Source organism: Vicugna pacos, chromosome 31, assembly GCF_048564905.1.
Source record: "Vicugna pacos chromosome 31, VicPac4, whole genome shotgun sequence".
In the NCBI taxonomy this organism is placed as follows: domain Eukaryota; kingdom Metazoa; phylum Chordata; class Mammalia; order Artiodactyla; family Camelidae; genus Vicugna; species Vicugna pacos.
This window is the reverse complement of record NC_133017.1, coordinates 4,542,692-4,565,277: the sequence shown is the minus strand read 5'-3', so window position 1 is coordinate 4,565,277 and position 22,586 is coordinate 4,542,692. Positions and strand designations below refer to the sequence as shown.

Here is a 22,586-nt window from a genome sequence, read left to right as displayed (position 1 = left end):
TGAAATTTTATGCTAAAATAAGCCAGACACAAAAAGCCAAATAGTGACCTTTAAGGTGAACTGTATCTAAGCGTTTATTGTACTACTCCTGTAAATTTTCCGGAGGTTTGAAATCTATCAATATCAAAATAAAATGTATTATACATTAAAAACTTAAAACGCTTCCTCACAGGAGGGCTTTAATTATTAAATGCAGAAACGCATGTAAAGCGCTTGGAACAACACTTTGCACGTCCACACACAATCACTGCTGTCACTGCCACTCAGAGGGTGGTGCCAGCGCTGATGAGAGCTGCCTCCACTCGCTCCCCTGCAGACAGAAGTGAGGGCCTGAGCTCTGACAGGCAGGGTGAGCGTGAAACTGGATCAGACTCAGTCATGTCCCAGACTCTGCTTTACCCAACTTTCTTATACAAAATGCAACACGTAATGTAAACATGCTAGAGGGATGTATCTTACAAAACAGGGAATACAGACAATGTTTTACAGTAAATATAAATGGAGAATCTATTGTACACCTGAAACTAATATCATATTTTAACTCATCTATATCTTTATAAAAAATTAAAAAATAATTTTAAAATGTTATCTCTTTAATATTCAATTCGGTTTTTAATTAACTACTAAATAGCTTAGAATATATAAAAGCATTTAATTGTGCTGTTTGTTTACATATTTATTTACATTCAGACACTTGCTTAAAGAGAATTTAAACATTTTATTTAAACACAGCTTAAGAACCATAACAACAAAAAGGCAAAACTGAGAGTGAAGAGAAAATGGAGATTCAATACTTAAATGAAACCACGGGGAGATAAACTCATAAAAATGGATTCCATGAAGTCAGGGCAAATGTTAAAGGCCGACTAGAAATTCAGCTGTAAGATACTTGGCAGCTAAAGTAAAAAGAAAAAGATGATGAGGCGGGTGGTAGAGCGTGTGCTTAGCGCGCAAGGGGTGCTGGATTTAAGCCCTAGGGCCTCCACTAACAGATAAATACATCTAATCAACTCCCCGCCAAAAGAGCCCCAAAGAAAAGAAAAAGAGAAATTTCTTTCCCAAAAAACCCTGATATTAAATTTGGATTAAATACTTTAAAAAAGTAGAAAAGAAAAATAGAAAAGATAAGTGACACTGTGAAGGAAAAGCCCAGCTGGGCTAACAAGCTAAGTCACAAATCTAAGTGTGATAAGTGTCGGTTTACTGATCTAAGTTTTGCTGGGCTACCTGGTAAACCTGAAGTTTAGTGTCAGTTTACTGGGTTAACAAGCTAAATCGTAAATCTAAGGTCAACAATTGTCAATAACGTGATCTTTTCCAAATTGATAAGATTCAGTGCACTGATTCCTTGCTTTTTGTTGTTTGAGCCTTATTGGCTAATAGCCCCATACTTGTAATTAACCCTATAAAACCTCATGTGCAGGTCTTGGAGGTGCTCAGAGCTTCGGAACAGAAGCTCCTCTGAGCCCGCCAGCGTAATAAATCTCAGTACTCCAACCCTCTGAGTGATCCTTGTTTCTTGGCTGGCCTGTTGTTTCTGTAACAACACAAGCGATAATGCCCGTGAAATAAATCTGCGGTGGCTGCTGTCAGGTCCCCATGTCTCACGTGGGAAAATCTGAAACATCCTTCTCACCACTCAGAGTCATCATAAGCCCACCCCACCCCTCCCGCTGTTAAATGCAGGAGCACAGGCAGGTCCCGGATTTGCTCTCTCTGTGTCATCACAGTGAGATAGGATGGAAGGGGGCAGAGCACAGCCATTCTAGGAAGGCCACAGCAATTAACATCAAAATGGTGAAGGATTCAAACCCCAATAGGCCTTGAGGCTCAGGATGAAGAGATTTAACTTCAAGCAGAGCTTGAGCTTCATTAAACACCCATTGTAATAGTAACATGGTGACTAACATGCCCCAGGCACAATGGCAGTCCCAAGGCTAGCCACAAAATGTCACAGGGTGGGAAATGGCCAACTCCCTGGGAATCCCAGCCCCTTGCCCTAGGCTGGTCCTTCTATTATTAGCATATGAAACCACCAAGCCCAAGAAAACAAGCAACACAGCGCCACCTCGCGGTCACCACTCTCTCACCCTCTTCTGAGAAGACCCACACTCTTGTCTGTGGAGTGTGTACCTACTTTTAATCTGAGCATCAAACCCCCACACATCATGACGTTTCTCTTGCATTTCAATGTATCTCTCTGAATAAATCTACCTTTACTCAACACTGGCTTGCTCTTGAATTTTTTACTGCACGAAGCCATGGAACAAAATCTGGTGGGGCACATCTCAGGGGCTCAACCAAAGCCTGGGACACAGCCCTTCTCATGCCCCACGTTTTTTATTCTTGTATCAACAGGACTGGGCTGTGAAGGGAAGTCTGAAGCCCCAGGTAAGGGACAGAAGCAGCCTCCAGTGCTCCAATTGGCCGGCAGCCTCTCCCCCAACATGGGCCTTGGCGACTGCCCAGTTCTCTGTGTTTCTCTATTGTGCTGATTCCCCAGCCTGACAGCGTACTCCTAGGCCTGTCCCCACAAAACCCTTTTCTCCAAAATACAAGCACATCATGTCAGAATCCTCTTGTTCAACCAGGAAATGTTCAGCCCACATTTTTCCTCCCCAATAAAGTACCCAACTGTCCTCCCTCCCATCTCACCACTTCTTTCTTTGTGAGAACTCTGCACTCGCCAAACTCCATCCTGAACCCAGGTGCCTTGCTGGCTGTGACCAAGATGTTTCTTTCTCACACAGCCTGTGCGTCCTTTCACTTTCCCCTTGTTACCTTAAAAAAGCCTTTCCTGAGTCACCCACCCCTCTGATTCTGAACTAACAATGTGCTGAGGTTGCAGTCACTGTGTGCATACCTCCCAGGTTTTGACTAGGTTTCCTACACAAGATCTTCATTAAGGAGCTGCATCAAGAAGTTTAAAGAGGCTATTCATACATCTGAGCGGAGGAGCCTGCAAAAAATGAAATGGCTTTGAAGAGAGAGTTAACCAGGGACAGAGAAGTCGCAGGTCCTAGTCAAAAGTTTCATGAGGCAAAATGTTCCTCAAAGGCTCAGAGTGGCTTTTGGACACGGAGTCGGCAGGGAGGAAGTGACAGGCAGTGAGTGGGGTGAGTGATACAGGGTACACTCCCCCAGCTGGGGAACAATGTTTTTATCTAGTTTTCCATACAATTTCTTACTACATTTTTCTCTTATTGTCACATACTATTTCCTACGAATTAAGCATATCAATGTCAGTAATTTGGGGCACTTGGGAGAAGCTACACGATGCCATTAACAAGGCTGGGGCATGACAGCCACATCAGTCTAGGTTGAAAGACCAGTGGGGGTATTTTCATGGTATAAAAGGGCATGCAGCAAACTCTGCAGCTTCAATGACCTCATCTCAAAGGTGGGGCCAATAAAACTACCAAGCAAAGTGCGTGATGCTTATGGCCGACAGCTGTTTACTAGGTAAGTGCCCGTGACAGCTGCCGCTTAATGGGGAATGTTTACGATCAATGAAGCCCTGTCTACCTGGCAACACGCGCCATGCCTTCCTGCCTTGGTGCAGCAGCAGAGTTTGTTTAGCTGAGATGAACGCCCCCAGAGCAGCCCCGACGGGAAAGCTCCCAGCTCTGCACGGCGAGGCCTGTTCCTTCCTTTCTCAGAGCTGATCACAGTTTGCTGTCGTCTCTTTTGATGTTTATCCCTTTTGTAACTGCCTCTCCTCCGAAGTTTTTGCTCAATCAGCACAGGCCCATGTGTGTCTTGTGGCCTGCCGAATATTCTGGGCTGGGAAACAGCCGATCCCACATCTGTCTCTGTGCTGAACGGAGAGGGCAGAAGGCTCAGGGGCCCATGCTGAACAGAGGCCCCTGAACCCAAAATTATGGTCTGGCTTTGGGCAAATTACACAGTCTTCTTTACCCTGAGGTTCCTCATCTTTCCATGAAAATAACTGTCCATGGCACAAAGAATTACAAGGATTAAAGTAAATCACCAAATTCCCAACCTAGCCAAGGGGCTACCAGTGCATCCTCAACAGACAAATACTGCCTTTACGACTCTGACACAAGCCAAGCGTGGTGGCTGCACAAATTGTACACTGCTAAGTGCCAGTGTGTTAAGTGCTTCATGTGTTCTGTAATACTCTTTAGAACATACAAAATTCCCAGGAAAAAACGAATATTATCATGCCCATTTGACAGATTCTCCAACAGGTTAAGAGAGTTTACATTCTAGTCCAAGGCCCAATGGTGAGGAAATGGCGATTTAAACCGGAATCTGGGCCCAGGCCTTGGCTCTATCTCTATCCCATCCACCTGACTACTTGCCTATGAATTCCACCTGTTCAATACCGAATTTTGAAGCCGGCCAGCTCTTAAATGCAATGTGTGCCACCGTTTGTCAATGTTGGTTAATAACCATAAACACTTCTCAGAAAGCACTTCAGAAAGAAAAGTTGGACTCATGTCCCTGCCCACAAAGAAGAGAAATACTGCCTTGCTTCCTCCTGTAACGTGCAGAAACCCTTCCCATTCACCACCGAATCCTTTTGTATGTTTCCTCCTTGTTTACGTTTGCACACGTCTTATTAAACTAAAAGGTACCTGTAGTAATTCCATCTTGATTCATTTCCAAGTTTCCAGATTATCCATAATCAGTGTAATATCATAATTTCCTGTGAACAAAAATACTACAATGTGAATGAAAATAATGCAACCATGTCACTAAACAAAGAATGCTGAAACCAATTCATCAGCACTGCCGCCACACCCCAGTGAAGACAGGCCTGCAGCCACTCACAACGGTGCCCTCTGAGCAGACTCAGAATAAGAAAGGACAGATTACTGGCCTTAGATATCTAGGTGCTTGTCTAAAGAATATATTCAGTGAGCCCAAATGATTGCTTCCTCCCATATATTGAAAAGGACTAAATTCTTGAACTTGAGATAACTGGCTTTCTTTAGATAACAAGCAATGTTTTATTGTTCCAACTACCTGGTCTCTGTTGTAAAGCTCCTATATATCCTAGCTCTTCTCAACCTCTTCTGAGCAGTCCATCAGTGTGATCTGAGTGGCTGTCATCCCGGCTAGAGTCCTCCCGCCAAATAAAACATAACTCTAAACTTTTAGGCTGAACATGTATTTCAGTCAACAGTTTTGACCACCATGAAGGGACCCAGAGCAGACTTCTCTCCACCTGGACTCTCCGAGTAACCGGAGCCTTGGTACCATCAGTGGCCCTTTGTGTCCATCCACCTCCTCGGGGAGTCCAGATGAATTTGGGTGAGTCTGTCCTGGTTCTCGGATCTCCCATATTGATTGATGGTCCTGAGTTTTATTTGGCAGTGTATCCAGGTACCTGGCCCTCCAGTTGAAAGAGAGTGGGGGGAATTACCCACCCAGTGGAGACATGCTGGGTGGGGCCTTGTTTAAAGGTAACAGGAAATACCCACCTTGAAGAGACGCCCGATGTGGAGCTAGTGGAAATATACCTGGAAAATACTCACCCAGTGGAGACGTCCTGAGTGGGTCCAAGTTGAAAGACACTGGGGTCAGGACTGGGTGTTTAGGTAAGAGGCTGGTCTAATGCTTTCTTCAATTTGGTTACCTGCATTGAATTTTTCGGGATAAAAGTAAAAGTCTTATGAAGAACCTTTCAATTCCAAAAATGGGACCCTCTTCCTGGCTGATAACAGCTTTCTCGGGTGAGAGAGAAATTTGAAGGAGTGGTAGAGGCAAAGACATCATGCCACAGAGTTGTCCCTGTGGGAAATCTTACTAGCAATTTTATTCTGACAACCTGGCCTTAGAATGGGACATAGAACTTTCAAATAAAAAAAAAAAAAGAAAAGGAATGAAAAGAAAAAGAAATGACAGATTGCCAGCCTCCAACTAATATCCCAGCCAGGTTTATATACGTGGAAAACTTATAACTTTATTTGGGAACTAGAAAAAAAAAATCTCACTCTGAAAGTAACTAACCAGGCCTGATAAAAACATTTTTTGGAATTCTGAACTCATAAAAACAAAATCCCCTTTAAGGGGAACTTGGATTTCTCTTCCTGTGTCCTTGTAATATAAACGTTTTATATTTCTCTGGGTATTTTATGTGTGTGTATGTATGTATATATGTGTTTCCTTTTTTTTTAAAGGAAATCTTGGACTCTGCCATGCAAAAGGTACAAGTACTGTGCACATATGGTGGCCATGCAAGTAAATTGGGATTCTCAACAATCCTTTGATTGTACCATTTTTCAGACATTTTGCCATCTTAACCTTTTATGCATCAGCCTGGACCACAAAGGCCTTTAGCTTCTGCAGAGTAAACTTTTGAATTTTATTTAGGCAACACCCCCACCCTCGTATGGAAAAGCCTCTTCATCTTTTTGGTTTAGGGATATATATATAAAAATTGATGGCCATATGATGGATCCTTTAATTTGGAAAAACTTTTAAATTGGTGAAAGTTGAAAGAGCTCTCAATATAAACAGCTGTTTTCTTGGTACCTATTAAAATCAAGTTTAAAGGTAGAAAAATATATCTAATGGTTAACCTAAGAACTTAGTTAAAAAAAAACTGGTTTGAAAAGCTACATTTGTGTTTTTCCTTTCCCATCAATGGTTTTAGAGATGCTAATAAAAACTTTGAACAATTAATGTTAATTAGGTTGAAAAACTGGAAAATAGATTGAAAAAATTTCGATTTTTTCTTAATGAAAAAAAAAAGGGTAAGGGGCTTATCCCAAATGGATAAATATTTTTATATTGTTATTTTGAATGAGATAAATAAAATGGACAATTTTGGATTTAGATGCAAGATTTTGATACTACACTATGTAAAGTTAAAAAAAAAGGCCAAAGAGATCACCTACTGCCCCCCAACATTCAAGTTCAAACAAGTCTGTTTTATTTACCGCAGTTTAATATGTATGTATGTATAGGGCTAAAATATATATATATATACATATATATATATATTTTGAGATACTTCATCAATGATTGGGACAACAGACCAATTAATCATACTAAAAATTGGGAAGGGTGTAAGCTCTTTGGCTCAAACTTGGGGATCCCAGAGAGTTTTCTATAAAATTAGATACAATGCACAAAAACAAACAAAAGAAAGGCTTCTGGCACTCCTTCTAGGAATAAAAATTATTGATTAAACCTAATAAATATTAAAATTAAAGGTATAAGTTTTAATAAATTTGAGATAAAAGTTTCTAAAATTGGTATATTTAAATCAGATTTATATGAACCTTTTACTTAATTATGTTGTGGGATAGATATGTTTCAATGTAAAAGCGATTCACCTTTTTGGTATTATAAGGCTGGGCACTTATCTGTCCCTCAGAAAATATTGACTGAACAAAGTGAAGGAAACCAATAGAGTTACATGAGCCGTCCAATATAACGTAAAACTTAAAACTAGTATTCAGTGGCTAATAAAAATATATAATAAGAGGTTTACCCTGAGTTTAACTTATAACTCAAGGGAAAGAGAACTTACTTAATGCCTTATGCAAGCTTTGGAAGACAAGATAAAGTAAACTTTAAAGTTTTAATACATGGAATTCTTTGTTTACAGCTCTTCACACTGATACAAAAAAGCAAATTAAGGAGATGCAATTGGGACTGGGTGACAGAGCAGTTCTCTGGAGAACTGGACGTGTCTTTGTCTTGAAGATCAGAAATGTAAATACAGCAGTGACCTAGGGGTGAGCCTAATTAGCTCAATGAGATAAAACTTTAGGCCAAAGAAATTTTTCGCGTTTTAAAACTGAGAACTCTGACGGGTCCTTCAGAAGTTGTCAAGAAATCTTTAATGTCTGTTTCATAAATAGTAAGCCTTAGTGATCTGAGCAAGCAAATTCAGCTTACTCCAACTATTATTATCCCTATCTCATAGGTAAGTTTTAAAGTGAAGGTATGAGATCTCTAGCTTTTGTCTCTTTATAAGCCGGCGTACACATTATATATGTGAGATATTTCTATAGCTAAAAAAAAAAAAAAAAACCAAAAACAAAGTCAAAGAGCTCTGCTTAATTGATGTAAAAACTAAGAGGTTACAAATTAAGTATTTTTAAAATAAAAACTGACCAAATTTACCTTAAGGTTCACGTGAACTGGAAAATATTCAATATTAAGATAATATATGATAATAAGTTTTGTTTAAGTATGTTCTAATTAATATAGACATCTTTAAAGTCATCAATATTAAGTATAATACCTTTACTGTACCTAGGTTTTTTTTTATTTATTTTTTACATTTTTATTGATTCATAATCATTTTACAGTGTTGTGTCAAATTCCAGTGTTCAGTACAATTTTTCAGTCATTCATGGACATATACACACTCATTGTCACATTTTTTTCTCTGTGATTTATCATAACATTTTGTGTATATTTCCCTGTGGTATACAGTGTAATCTTGTTTATCTATTCTACAATTTTGAAATCCCAGTCTATCCCTTCCCACCCTCTACCCCGCCCCCCCCGGTAACCACAAGTCTGTATTCTCTGTCCATGAGTCCATTTCTGTCCTGTATTTATGCTTTGTTTTTGTTTGTTTGTTTGTTTCTGTTTTTTAGATTCCACATATGAGCGATCTCATATGGTATTTTTCTTTCTCTTTCTGGCTTACTTCACTTAGAATGACATTCTCTAGGAGCATCCATGTTGCTGCAAATGGCATTATGTTGTCGGTTTTTATGGCTGAGTAGTATTCCATTGTATAAATATACCACATCTTCTTTATCCAGTCACCTGTTGATGGACATTTAGGTTGTTTCCATGTTTTGGCTATTGTAAATAGTGCTGCTATGAACATTGGGGTGCAGGTGTCATCCTGAAGTAGATTTCCTTCTGGGTACAAGCCCAGGAGTGGGATTCCTGGGTCATATGGTAAGTCTATTCCTAGTCTTTTGAGGAATCTCCACACTGTTTTCCATAGTGGCTGCACAAAACTGCATTCCCACCAGCAGTGTAGGAGGGTTCCCCTTTCTCCACAGCCTCTCCAGCATTTGTCATTTGTGGATTTTTGAATGACGGCCATTCTGACTGGTGTGAGGTGATACCTCATTGTAGTTTTGATTTGCATTTCTCTGATAATTAGTGATATTGAACATTTTTTCATGTGTTTTTTGATCATTTGTATGTCTTCCTTGGCGAATTGCTTGTTTAGGTCTTCTGCCCATTTTTGGATTGGGTTGTTTATTTTTTTCTTATTGAGTCGTATGAGCTGCTTATGTATTTTGGAGATCAAGCCTTTGTCGGTTTCACTTGCAAAAATTTTCTCCCATTCCGTAGGTTTTCTTCTTGTTTTATCTCTGGTTTCCTTTGCTCTGCAGAAGCTTGTAAGTTTCATTAGGTCCCATTTGTTTATTCTTGCTTTTATTTCTTCTAGGAGAAAATTTTTGAAATGTATGTCAGATAATGTTTTGCCTATGTTTTCCTCTAGGAGGTTTATTGTATCTTGTCTTATGTTTAAGTCTTTAATCCATTTTGAGTTGATTTTTGTATATGGTGTAAGGGTGTGTTCTAGCTTCATTGTTTTACATGCTGCTGTCCAGTTTTCCCAACACCATTTGCTGAAGAGACTGTCTTTATTCCATTGTATATTCTTGCCTCCTTTGTCGAAGATGAGTTGACCAAAAGTTTGTGGGTTCATTTCTGGGCTCTCTATTCTGTTCCATTGGTCTATATGTCTGTTTTGGTACCAATACCATGCTGTCTTGATGACTGTAGCTCTATAGTATTGTCTGAAGTCTGGGAGAGTTATTCCTCCAGCCTCATTCTTTCTCTTCAGTAATGTTTTAGGAATTCTAGGTCTTTGATGGTTCCATATAAATTTTATTATGATTTGTTCTAGTTCTGTGAAATATGTCCTGGGTAATTGGATAGGGATTGCATTAAATCTGTAGATTGCCTTGGGCAGTGTGACCATTTTAACAATATTGATTCTTCCAATCCAAGGGCATGGAATATCTTTCCATTTTTTAAAGTCTTCTTTAATTTCCTTCATCAATGGTTTATAGTTTTCTGTGTATAATATTTTCGCCTCCTTGGTTAGATTTATTCCCAGATATTTTATTACTTTGGGTGCTATTTTAAAGGGGATTGTTTCTTTACTTTCTTTTTCTGTTGATTTATCGTTAGTGTAAAGAAAGGCAACTGATTTTTGAACATTAATTTTGTAACCTGCTACCTTGTTGAATTCTTCGATCAGCTCTAGTAGCTTTTTTGTGGACCTTTTAGGGTTTTCTATATATAGTAACATGTCGTCAGTATATAATGACACTTTTACCTCTTCTTTTCCAATTTGGATCCCTTTTATTTCTTTCTCTTGCCTGATTGCTGTGGCTAGGACTTCCAGGACTATATTGAATAGGAGTGGTGATAGTGGGCATCCTTGTCTTGTCCCAGATTTTAGTGGGAAGCTTTTGAGTTTTTCACCGTTGAGAACTATGCTGGCTATAGGTTTGTCATATATAGCTTTTATTATGTTGAGATATGTTCCCTCTATACCCACTTTGGCGAGAGTTTTTATCATAAATGGGTGTTGAATTTTATCAAATGCTTTTTCTGCATCGATTGAGATGATCATGTGGTTTTTGTCCTTTCTCTTGTTGATGTGATGTATTACATTGATTGATTTGCGTATGTTGAACCAGCCTTGTGTCCCTGGGATGAACCCCACTTGGTCATGATGTATAATCTTTTTTATGTGTTGTTGGATTCTATTTGCTAAAATTTTGGTGAGGATTTTGGCGTCTATGTTCATCAGTGATATTGGCCTATAATAATCTTTTTTTGTAGTGTCTTTGCCTGGTTTTGGTATCAGGGTGATGGTGGCTTCATAGAATGAGTTTGGGAGTATTCCCTCCTTTTCAATCGTCTGGAAGAGTTTGAGAAGGACTGGTATGAGTTCTTCTTTGTATGTTTGGTAGAATTCCCCGGTGAAGCCATCCGGTCCTGGACTTTTATTTGTAGGGAGGTTTTTAATTGCTATTTCTATTTCCTTTCTAGTGATCGGATTGTTCAAGTGTTCAGTTTCTTCTTGATTCAGTTTTGGTGGACAGTATGTTTCCAGAAACTTGTCCATCTCCTCTAGGTTATCCAGTTTGGTTCCATATAGTTTTTCATAATATTCTCGTATGATATTCTGTATTTCTATTTTGTTTGTTGTAATTTCTCCATTTTCCTTTCTTATTTTGCTAATTTGTGCTCTCTCTTTTTTCTTCTTTGTGAGTTTCGCCAGAGGTTTGTCGATTTTATTTTCTTTTACAAAAAACCAACTTTTGGTTTGGTTGATTTTTTCTATGGTCTTGTTAATCTCTATTGTATTTAATTCCTCTCTGATCTTTATTATTTCCTTCCGTCTGCTGCTTTTTGGGGCTTTTTGTTCTTCTTTTTCTAATTGATTTAGGTGGTGGGTTAACTTGTTTATTTGAGATTGTTCTTCTTTTTTGAGAAAGGCCTGTATCGCTATAAACTTCCCTCTTAGCACTGCCTTTGCTGTGTCCCATAGGTTTTAAGTGGTTGTGCTTTCATTATCATTTGTCTCAAGGTATTTTTTAATTTCAGCTTTGATTTCCTCATTGATCCATTGTTTTTTCAATAACATATTGTTTAATCTCCATGCTTTTCTTTTTTCTCCTTTGTTTCTCTGTTGTTGATTTCCAGTTTCATGGCATTGTGGTCAGTAAAGATGCTTGAGATAATTTCTATCTTCTTAAATTTGTTGAGGTTTCTTTTGTGTCCAAGTACATGATCGATCCTGGAAAATGTTCCATGTGCACTTGAAAAGAATGTATATTCTATTTTTTGGGGGTGTAAAGCTCTGAAAATATCCACCAAATCTAGTTTTTCTATTGTAGTATTTAATTTCTCTGTTGCCTTGTTTATTTTCTGTCTAGAAGATCTGTCTAGTGATGTTAATGCAGTGTTAAAATCTCCAACTATGATTGTATTCCCATCAATATCCCCCTTTATCTCTGTTAGTAATTCTTGTATGTACTTAGGTGCTCCTATATTGGGTGCATATATATTAACAAGTGTAATATCTTCATCTTGTATCACTCCTTTAATCATCATAAAATGTCCTTCTTTATCTTTCTTTATGGCCTTTGTTTTAAAGTCTATTTTGTCTGAAATCAGTACTGCAACACCTGCTTTTTTGGCTTTTCCATTTGCATGGAATATCCTTTTCCATTCTTTCACTCTCAATCTATATGTGTCCTTCTCCCTAAAGTGGGTCTCTTGTATGCAGCATATTGAAGGTTCTTGCTTTATAATCCACTCTGCCACTGTATGTTTTTTGACTGGAGCATTTAGTCCATTAACATTTACAGTAATTAATGATAGATGTGTGTTTATTGCCATTTTGAACTTATCTTTGCAGTTGAATTGGTATATCCTCTTTGTTCCTTTCTTCTTCCTTTTGTGGTTTGGTAATTTTCCTTTGTATTATCATGGATTTTATTTAATTTTTGTGACTCCCTTGTAAATTTTTGACTTGTGGTTACCCTTTTTTGTAAATCTATTAACCTATACCCGTTTTTATTAAACTGATAATAACATGATCTCAAACCCATCCTACTGTTAAAAAAATTTAAAAAAAGAAAGAAAAAAATTCTATATTTCCCTGCCTCCCTCTCCCACTCTCAGTGATTTGTATGTCTTCTTTTATAATTTCGTGTTTTCTTTATTTGTAATTCATGAGTTATCACCTTTCCAGTTGTACGTTTCTCATTTCTGTAGCATCCTGCTGCTTTTCTATTTAGAATAGCCCTTTCAATATTTCTTTTAGCATGGGTTTAGTGTTGCTTAACTCCTGCAGCTTTTTTTTGTCTGTGAAACTCTTTATTTCTCCTTCTATCCTAAAGGATAGCCTTGCTGGATAAAGTATCCTAGGCTGCATCTTTTTTTCATTCAGGGCTTTGAATATATCTTGCCACTCCCTTCTGGCCTGTAGTGTTTGTGTAGAGAAATCAGCTGAGAGACTTATGGGGGTTCCCTTGTAGTTCACTCTTTGCTTTTCTCTTGCTGCCTTTAGAATCATTTCTTTATCTTTGACTCTGGCCATCTTGATTATGATATGTCTTGGTGTGGGTCTATTTGGGTTCTTCCTGTTTGGGACCCTCTGAGCTTCCTGTACTTGGATATCTGATTCCTTCTTTAAGTTTGGGAAGTTTTCAGTCATGATTTCTTCAAAAACCTTTTCAATCCCCTTTGATCCTTCTTCCCCTTCTGGGACCCCTATTATGCGAAGTTTGGGACGCTTTATATTATCCCATAGGTCCCTTATGCTATTATCATTATTTTTTATTTGCTTATCTTGTAGTTCTTCTGAATGGGTGCTTTCTATTGCCCTGTCTTCTAGATCACTAATTCGTTCCTCTGCATTAACTAGTCGGCTTTGCACAGCTGTTAGATCATTCCTCATCTCTGTCATTGAGTTTTCCCATTTTGCTTGGCTCTTCTTTATAGCTTCAATTTCATTTTTGACATATTTTATTTCTCTAAGCATTATCTCTTTTAATTCCTTCAGCAATTTGATCACTCCTTTTTTGAAATCTTGATCTAGTAGGCTATCGATGTCTATTTCATTGAGCTTTCTTTCAGGGGATTCCTCTTGTTCTTTTAATTGGGAAAGGTTTCTCTGCTTCTTCATCTTGCTCATACCTCTCTGGCACTGTGGTTTATGAAGTATCAGTTGTCTATTTTGGATCTTAAGGATTTTATCTATCTAATGCCTATTTAGGAATAGAACTTAGGAAAAAAAAGAAAAAAGAAAAAAAAAGAAAAGAATAAGAGAGAGAGAAAGATTTTTAAAAGAAGGGAGAAAGAGGGTTTGAAAACAATGTATAATGAATAATAGAAGAGCGGGTTGAAGCAGAGTATTAATCGGGTGGAGAAGTCCTTTTAAAACCTTAAAAAAAAAAAAAGGGGGTGGGGAGATGAATATATTTGTTTGAAGCCTGTGTCTAATCAAAAACAGGACATCAAAACCGAAGAGATATAGAAATGAATTAAGAAGTAAAAATTAAAAGAGTAATTGAAAATAGAACAGGTAAAAACAGATTAAAACAAAACAAAACAGAAACAGAAACAGAAAACAAAAAAACAAAACAAAGCAAAACAAAAACCAAAAAAAAAAAAAAAAAGGGGGTTGTCGGTGTTCTCCTGGAGTGTGTGTGCTTTTAATGTGAAGTCCTTCTGTCTTCGTCCTGTTTTGGAAGCTCTGCTTGTTTTCATAGGCCCTCCGTTGGCGCCCTCTTCTGTGCTGCTCCCAGCACCTGTTGGCAAGCAGATCGCGCCTCCTCCTAACACGGGGTCAGATGCAGCTCTCCTCTGCTGCGGGCGGGCGGGTCACTGCCCCTCTGGATGCCGCAGACAGATGTTGCAGACTGGCCAGGCAGGAGGACGGGTCGTGCCCCTTCCCAGCACCTCGGTCAGGGGTTGTGTTCCTGCCCGACAGGCGGGGGGCCGCTCTCCCCCTGCCTGCGCCGCCGGTAGCTCCGCTGCTCTGTGAGGCTGCGCGCTCTGTGCCGGCGCTCCGCCCTGGTCACGCTCCGCGGGTGCGCTCGGGGAAGACCCAGGGGCAGCCTCGTCCCTGCTCCTAGCGAAGACCCAGATGCTTGTTTGTCTTTGTGGATCAAGTTCTCTGGGGTACCAGAATGGAAGGGTCCTATCTGCCCAGGGCTGTAGGCCCGTCTCAGTCTGGCCCTTGAGGCTGCTAAGCCCTTCGGTGCGGACGCAGGTTTCGTCTCTGCCCCCGCCTGGGTGTTAAGCGCCGGAGAATATGGCGGCTCTGCCTGGGCCCCGCCTCTCTTCCCCTGAAAAGTTTCCGCGGGTTTTCATAGATGGGGGTATGCACCCTTCCCCCGAGAGCACATCAACCATGCTGTTTTATGGAGGGCCCAGGTTGTTCTGTCCTGTACACCCATAGCCCCGGCACTCAGCCCCTTGCAGTCCCCCGGAGTTTCCTCAGTGCAGCCGCCCCCGTCCCCCGCCCAGATTATGCAGCCTGGCCCTGCCCGCTGCTGCCGGCCCTCGTCTCAGGCTGGTTGTCGGGGGGGGGCGCTCTGTGCCCGTTTAACTTAGTTCTGTCAGACAAGGGCTGCTCTGTACAGATCCGAGCCTCGGAGGCTCCCCCTCCGTCCCGCTGGCCTCTCAGTTGGAGAGGGGAGACCCAGCGAGCGAGCGCCAGTCCTCCTTTGCCGCTCCCTCCCCGCGGGACCCGTCCTGCGCTGCTTTGCCTTTTGTTCTTTCTTTTTTCCTTTTCTCCTACCAGATTTTTGGCGTCTTTATCTTTTGAAGAGGGCGATGATCTGTTGGAGTTCTGCAGGTGCTCTGGTTGGCTGAGTGGGTCTGTAGATGTGGGTCTTGGTGTATTTGTGGGAGAGGGTGGCTTACAAGCGTCCTTCTACTCCGCCATCTTGCCCGGAAGTCCCCTGTACCTAGGTTTAATGAAAGTCAAATAAGATCCTGTTACATCCATTGCAGATTTGTCAAAAAAAAATATTAATGTGGTGTGGTAAAATTTTAGGTAAATTTAATGCAAATGAGATGAGAACTTTGGGTAAATTCCTTCAAATGCATTTTTAAAATATATGCATAAGATAATCTCTAAATGTTTGGTATCTTTAAATTCTAGAGTTGTGCTAAATTAAGTTAAATGATAGGATTTTATTAAATAGCTATGCCATTTTCAGATAAAATAAGATTGAAATATGAATTAAATAACATTTAACTTCCTCTTACAAAGAAACTAAAGGCATTTAGAAATATTAATAAATGGTTGGGGCCACACTGAAATAGTCTCTATTATTAAGGGAAAGATCTCATTTTCCTAGGAAAGTAAGATAAATGTGTAAGGGAAGAAACAAGGAATGGAATTATATTTTGTTAATGAAAAATAGTGACATTGTACTGAAGCTGGTTACTTCTGAATGTAAGAGAAAATAACGGACACACTAATATGAGTATAGAAAGCTGTGGAAGGCTTGTGGAAGAGGAAACATGAGGAAAGGGTTTTGTACTTGGTCGAAATTGGCTAAGTTTAGAATCAACTTGGGCAATGTAAATGAATCTCAGAGGTAAGCTGGTACAAGAATAGAATTGGTTTTCTCGCTGTTAAGAGGACGAAATGTTCTTAAAATGATAATCCACCTTCAGTAACAAATTGTAAAACTTCTTATACCACTTAACTGATCTGTTCTGCCTTTACCTTTGACGAATTATCTTGTTAATGAGTAAGTACTACTTTACAGTGATCTATATGTTTATCTGACCAAGTGTTTGAAACCTTTCAAAAAGCTCCCCAAATATCAATTTTTAATTAAAGTTCTTTTAATCTCCAGTTAAGTTTGGGATGCTACAGAGGGCCCCTGAAACATCCCAAAGAGAGATTTTAAACTAGTAAATTTCATTTGGCATGTTAAATAACATGGTATTGTCAAATGAATAATAAATCTTCCTAGGTTATATTGTATGAGAAAATATTAATATAGATATTAAAGAAATTTTATGGACTCCCTAAAATTCTGGTATATCTGAAATGTTACCAGTCATAATTCTGGTTATTGTGACCAGGTTACATTACCAATTATAGTGTAATGGTGTATTACCATGCTTTTAAATCTTTTGTCATTTATAGACAGTTAATTGTTTTCTTCTGATGATTTTGCAAAATGCTTGCTCTTGAAGAAGATTTACTGGTTTCTAATAAACTTCAAATTATAGCACTAAACTAAACTGGGGAAGAAATTTTAAAGGTCTAAAGAAAACTCTGATTAAAAGAATTAGTTACATGGGACTGAGTAAACTGATGAATATGGTTAAAATTTTTTATTTTGTCTGAAATACTACTTGCTTTAAACCTGTTTCCCAGCCATAAAGAATCTCTTCTCCTTAAGCTAGTTATGATTCACAGCAATTTGATAAATTATACCTATGTAAGCAGCCTTGGAACAGTTATATTTTCTATCTGATCCTTCAAGAGACTAAAAACTCTTAGGTCCCCAGTGGCTCTATCAGACAAATTAGGAAGATCATCTCCTAACAGATATAGGAATCTCAGTGTATTTTAAGGATTTTAACGAGAAAATGATTTACCTAAATCTGTACGGTAGAAATCCATGTCAAGCCCTTGACGTGGCTTTCCTGGCCTTAGAAAACCTTATTAACATTCTACCCTGAGACTTCTTATTTAAAGTTCCAACACAGCCAATTTAAAAAAGCCTATATGATCAAATAATCAGAATTAACTTGTAAACAAATAAATCTTTATTTGGCTATATTTGAGAAAAATGAGGGTAAGTTTATAGAGAAAAAAGTTTATATTTTAGTGGATATTAAATTCTAGTTTTGTTAATTGAAGTCTTTATTTAGTAAGACACTTCCCAGATCATTCCTTTCTGTTATGTGACATTGCTGAAAAGTTTAATTGAATTATTAAAAGGATACCCTAGCTTTGTTCCTGAACCTCAGTAATCTAACTTTGGGTAAAGTTCCAATGCCCCATGACCTACAGCCAGGGGATTATACATCCTGGAACAGGCAAGACTTAAAGAACTGTCTCCAACCTGAATGGAAGGACCCTTTATCAGGTACGCTTAACTAGACCATACACACCAAAGCTGAAGGAAACGGACTTTCAGATTCATTTCCTGTAAGAAACATTCCCTGCAGTGCAATGGCTTATACAGCACTGCTCACCTTAAAACAATGCCCAATTGGAGAAAAAGCTACCGTGTCAGGTTGAGAAGATGACATCTGAGGTAGACAGCTAACCCAAGACATTGGACCAGGCCTGTATACTAATTACTTTGACAATTTCTCCAACCTTTGATTATGAACTACAACAATTGTTAAGTTTATGGTAAATTAACTATGTCTATTACTTCTGTGTTACCTTGGTGGGTTTCCCTTCTCCAGGTATCTAAATAGATAGCCCTGAGAAACGTTATTCTAAAAAGAAATTATAGTTCTATTTAGGCCACTGTTGATCTTACATGGTGGGAGAAATCACCTGGCCAATTAATAACTGTTATTAGCCTGATCATAAATATGAACTTCCTCATAAGATCATTCAGACTCAATCAGAAACACAAGCAAAATTTTAACCCAAAATATAACTTCTCGAGTATTAAATTCTTACTTGTGACATTATTAACGTTACTAGCTGTATTACTTATATACTGTCTATTTTATAAAATTGTTGTCTCTTACATTTCCCAATGCGTAACTAGGCCTACAAGATTGATGGTGGCTAAGCATCTTGAAGAAATAGATTAAACTTAGAACCCTGCATAAAATAAATATAATAGTGTGATTCTAGGTATGGGAATGAGCAGCGAAGGGCAAACATTTCCTGGATCAAAATAGACAAGTAAGACAGGCGATCCAGAGAACTTTCAGTATCAACCGGGCCTGAAAAAAAAGCCAAACATCTTGAATGGCAGCTCCGAAGATTCTTCACCTGAACTAGGAATGAGCCATCCTAGCACCGTGGGACAAAATTGGTCATGAAATGTCTCTCAAAATATTGGTCGAATTTAGGACCATGGGGGAGCACTGTGAATGAAAATACTACAGTGTGAATGAAAATACTGCAACCATGTCTGTAAACAAAGAATGCTGAAACCAAGTCATCAGCAGCTGCTGCCACCCCTAGCGAGGACAGGATTGCAGGCCAGCCTCTCAGCCACTCACAGTGGTGCCCTCTGAGCGGACTCAAATAAGAAAGAACAGGACAGCTAGGTGCTTGTCAAATGTGTGGATTCAAAGACCCAAATTATTGCTTTATCCCATACATGGATAAGCACTAAACACTTGAACTTGAGATACCTGGCTTTCTTTAGATAACAAGCAATCTTTTATTGTTCCAACTACCTGGTCTTTGTTGTAAAGCTCCTATGTAATCCTAGCTTCTCCCCTACTATTGGAAGCAGTCCCTCAGAGTGATCTGAGAGGCGGTCATCCTGGCTCGAGTCCTCCCGACAAATAAAACATAACTCTTAAATTTTAGGCTGCATGTTTATTTCAATCAAGTCCCAGAATAGACACAAATCGTCAATTCTGTAAAGGGACACACTGGATCAGGAACCAAAAGCGAGTATTAGTCAGGAAAATCTACGGCTCCCTCTTTCTTCCTGTCATTATACAATCCCTCCAGAACTCATTATTTTGCTGTCTGCCCATCTGGGAACAAAACTCAGAGAAGAGTCTAATCTGTAGAGTGCCCTGCTGGGGAGAACCCCCCGCAGAAGCAGGGCTGGCTGCCTGCCCTCCCGCACGCTCTGCTGACCCCTAGTGTCCACCGAGGGGACCAGGTCAACAGAGCTGTTCCCAACAGCTGCAAAGCCTCACATATTAAATAAAAACATTTTATTTTATATGCTGTGTTACGTATATACCCATCTCTGAAGACAGCTTTGCCAGGAGCCCAAATCTTCAACATTAATCTGCAAAGTCAAATCCGGTCCCCAAGGGAAAACAAGTCTTAAGACGATGCTAAGGCCTCCAAAGTACTCTCCACGACCATCAACCAAACTGCCTGTAGGTCTGCAGCTGCAGGCGGGTACATGTCTGTTTTTAAAGCAACTCCTTCCTGCCCTCGGGTGCTACAGTGTCCTTCTATGCCCTCCCATCTCAGGGTAAGAGCAGCCGCTGCAGAACCTTGGAGGGCAGCACTGACAGGACAGGATACAGAGGATCAGAGCTAAACTAAGCCTTCTGATGACACAAGCTTGTCACTGTGTCATCTTTAGAGATGAAGATATATATATAGAGAGGTGGGGTGATATTGCTCAAAGTCACACAGATAATAAGTGACAAAGTCTATAACTCTGCTCCTCCCTCCGGCATGACGCCCCAGCTGGGACGCCCACAGAGTTCTCTCGTGCCTGCCTGAACAGTCCTTTATTGTCACTCATGACTCACCACAGGGTCTGTCCCTAGCCTGCCTTTTCAGCATCTTTTCCCTCCAGTCTTTTAGAAACAAGGCTGCTTGGGCCACTGTATGACTTCCGTCTCCCCAAAACCTCCGTTCTCAGGCTGGTCTTGCCTGTGCATCCGGCCTCCTGCTCAGAGGCTCTTCCCCCCTGCAGGAGGACGTTTCTACTCTCTGCAGGGACACCCCTTCAGGGGAGCCCTCTTCTCGCCATCAGCACGGCAGGTGTCCCAGGCCACATCCCGAGCTGCCCCATTAGGACTAGGGGTGCCCAGGTCTACTAATCAGAACAGCAGCCTCAGAGCCAGGGATTATGCCCGGGTCACCCTGCAAACCTACTGCCCGCCTCACAGCCCCCAGCCAGCAGGTCACCTGGAAGTCACAGTAGGTGCCCCACCCAATCCAGAAGCCTCTTCATTTGTCAGCACCGCTGATGACTGGTCTCCAACCTTTGGTCAGTTTCGCACAAAACAGCACCATCTACTGTGAAGCGGGTGGTTTTCGCTTCTGCGCACCATCCTTACTGGAAATGTTATGGGAAACCAAAAGGCCTTTTTCTCAACACTTTTCTGATGACACCCTCCCACCCACAATACTCTCATGCTCAAGAGCTTTGGATCCACGTGATTTTGTTTCCCTTACGCTAAGTGGCTCAAAACACTGCGGGATTCTTTCTCTTTTGAGGGTATTTGTACTCAGTTTCTCACCTTTAATCTGTTTTTGTCTCTCTTTTCAGTATCCCTAGCAGTTGCCACCTCTTAATCCCTTCAGCATCCTCCCTCCCAACATCTAGTCTAGGAAATCAGCTGTGATGAGGGGACCGGGGGCAGTCACAGAAGATGCAACTAAGACAGAGAGGCTACATAATTTGCCGAAGAAATCAGCTTCAACCCCCAACAGTGTGTGTCACGTCCCTGTTTAAATCTTATGCAAAGAAAGTTAACGTTTTGTAGATTATGTTTATAAACAGATGAAGTATGAAAATACATACAATGACACACATCAACTCTAAGATGTTCACTAAATCCACCATTTTGTTTCTATTAAAAAATTAAGAACTCCTGCAGTCAATATAGCAAATTGTTACTGGGTTTTAAATCCAGAATATAGATGGGTTAAGTGTGTCATTACTCATCCTTATTTGTATGTTCACAAGACAAAATGATTTGAAAGTCCCTCTCCCCACCCCCGACTCACTACGGGCTCTCACCTGAGCTCCAAGACCACACATCTAACAGCCTTTCACTTTACCCACAGCTGAAATCATCAGATTTCCCCCAGAGCTCCCGCTGCAGCTTTCCCTCCTCAGAGCACAGCAGGACCATCATTTACCTCATTAATCCACCCAGAATCCTGGGCCTTACTCCGTGCTACCTTCACAGACAGCATTCATCCTTTCCTTTTTACCATCAAAACATGCCTTCAATCTGTTCGCTTTTACCCACTGACCGTCCCACAGCTCAAGAGGAAGCCACCAACACTGCCCACCTGGACTCACGAGTCTCCCAAGTAGCCCCACAGCCACTCTCCCCTACTTGAGACAAATGGGATTGTGTCACTCCCACCCTTTTTGGACACTTTTCAAACCCACTGTTCTTAGAAGAAACTCCAATTTCTTCACCTGGTGAAAGTCTTTGCAATCAAACTGTCAGCTCAGGGAGGGCAGGACCCGCCGTCTCCCCTCGGCCCCACCCTCTGGCAGAGCATCAGCTTGGGAGGACCTGCTGAGCTACACCTGCCTGTATTCAAAACCTGGTCTTGAGTTCTTAGCAAACTGCTTCACTTATCCATACAAATCCAAGGTAGATTAGAAAGATTTTAGTTGTTGAGCGAGACTATTGATTTGGGGATTTTGCACTAGCAACCTGCAAGGACATGTTCTAATGATTCTGTCTTCTTAAATCAACACCCAGATTTAAGTAATATTTCTGGAATGTCTTCAGAGTAAAAGGGACTGTACTTTTACAGACTTTATGTTTTATAACATGAACAACCCGGACAGGGTCACAAATGGAACCGCCTCACAAGTGACAGAAGACAGGAGAGAGGCATATAGCAACAGGTCACAAAGATGGTAAGAGTAAAGTTGTTTCTCCAACCCACGAAAAATTTCCTCCAAGAACAGAAAACTCAGAATTTTGAAAGTAAAATACTATCATATAAAGAAATAAAATAAATAATCCTCTTCATCAGGGTGTTACGATCTGACTGCAGAGTTTTCAGCAGGCCATACTGAATCCTAGCACAGAAAAACCTGATGGACTAGTGGTAAGTTCCAGGAAAACGGCAGCAATTCCTCCACTTGTAAGAGGGCACACACTCACTTATTGAAGGTGATTGTAAACCACATGCTGAAGAAATTCAGAAGATTCAGGCACCGTTTCTAGATGGTGATGACACGAAAGGACGGCTTGGATGCATGCTTCTAACTGAGTCACCGGCATTCTTACACTGCAGGGGGAAAAGGAGACCCTCAGCCAAGAGCAGAGATTTTCCTGTCATGTCTCCCCGGCCATGCCTCAGGGACTCAGTGTCCTGTATCCGTCCGGCCCCAGGCAAGGACCCGCAGCGTGGCCCACCCAAGCAGGAGGGGCACTGTGCTTGAGAAAGCCCACCCCAGATGGGAGCA

At 40.4% G+C, this 22,586-nt stretch overlaps 1 protein-coding gene and 1 long non-coding RNA gene across 2 annotated transcripts in view; both read right to left on the bottom strand.

Annotated features, from left to right (window-relative positions):
* LOC116277476 (uncharacterized) overlaps positions 1-22,586 on the bottom strand; it is a 126,840-nt gene that overhangs the window by 14,372 nt on the left and 89,882 nt on the right. The gene's annotated exons all lie outside the window — the stretch shown is intronic.
* The window catches only part of LOC140690739 (uncharacterized), a 45,729-nt gene continuing 28,667 nt past the window's right edge, over positions 5,525-22,586 (bottom strand). Inside the window, exons 2-3 of the long non-coding RNA XR_012066017.1 lie at positions 15,293-15,461; positions 5,525-5,605 (exon numbers count right to left, since the gene is read on the bottom strand). This is a non-coding gene — a long non-coding RNA (uncharacterized lncRNA). The remainder of the gene's footprint in view (positions 5,606-15,292; positions 15,462-22,586) is intronic.